The following is a 1318-nucleotide window of genomic DNA, read 5'->3' on the forward strand; positions in this document are numbered from 1 at the left end:
CGCATCCTGGGTTCAAGTGATTCTCCTGCCTCAGCCTCCCAAGTAGCTGGGACTACAGGTGTGCATCACCACAACTGGCTAATTTTTGTAATTTTAGTAGAGACAGGGTTTCACCATGTTGACCAGGATGGTCTCGATCTCTTGACCTCTTGATCTGCCTGCCTCAGCCTCCCAGAGTGCTGGGATTACAGGTGTGAGCCACTGAGCCTGGCCCTCTTTACTGTCTTATGCGGTCACTCAACACAATACTTCTGACACCAGATGGGTTGGGGCTTTCTCCATACACAAAGCAATTCTCTGGCAGACAACAGATAGCTGTCCTCTAATTCAATTCAATCTGACACTATCTACCTGGAGATAGTGTTAGAGCCTGCAGTCCCACAAGACTACTGCCCACTTCAGATGCCAATTACAAACCCTCGGTTGTGACCTGTATTTCTGACAAACTGGCTCTAAAGCGAGGTTCCCACAAATCCTTCCTAGGGTTTGGTAGGACAGATCACAGAACTCAGGGAAACACCTTACTTATATTTACCCGTTTATTATAAAGGATATTACAAAGGACATAGGTTAATAACCAGATGGAAGAGATGCATAGGGCAAGGTATGCAGAAAGTGGTGTGGAGCTTCCATGCCCTCTCTGAGTGCCATCCTCCAGGAACCATCCACCGTCTTCCACATGTTCAGCTATCTGGAAGCTCCTAGAACTCCATCCTGTGGAGTTTTTATGAAGGCTTCATTATGTAGGCATGATTGATTAAATCATTGGCCATTGGTGATGAACTCAGTCTTCAACCCCTCTGCCTTCCCTCCCTCAGAGGTTGGAAGATAAGACTGAAAGTCTCAACTCTCTAATCCTGCCTTGATCTTTTTGGCAACCAGCCCGCATCCTGAAGTTACCTAGGGGCTCCCAGCCATCAGCCATCTCAGCAGCATACAAAAGACTGTTTGTTTGTTTTTGTTTTTTTGAGACGAGTGGAGTTTCGCTCTTGTTGCCCAGGCTAGAGTGCAATGGCCCGATCTCAGCTCACCTCAACCTCTGCCTTCCGGTTCAAGTGATTCTCCTGCCTCAGGCTTCTGGAGTAGCTGGGATTACAGGTGTGTGCCGACATGCCCAGCTAATTTTTATATTTTCAGTAGAGACGGGGTTTCGCCATGTTGGCCAGGCTGGTCTCAAACTCCTGATTTCAGGTGATCCGCCCACGTCGGCGTCCCAAAGTGCTGGAATTACAGGCCTGAGACATGGCGCCAGGGCCCCATGTGTGAACTTCTTATAACTATTTTTTTTTTTTTTTTTGAGACAGAGTCTTGCTCTGTC

This window comes from Colobus angolensis, unplaced genomic scaffold (genome assembly GCF_000951035.1).
Source record: "Colobus angolensis palliatus isolate OR3802 unplaced genomic scaffold, Cang.pa_1.0 Scaffold47, whole genome shotgun sequence".
In the NCBI taxonomy this organism is placed as follows: Eukaryota; Metazoa; Chordata; class Mammalia; order Primates; family Cercopithecidae; genus Colobus; species Colobus angolensis.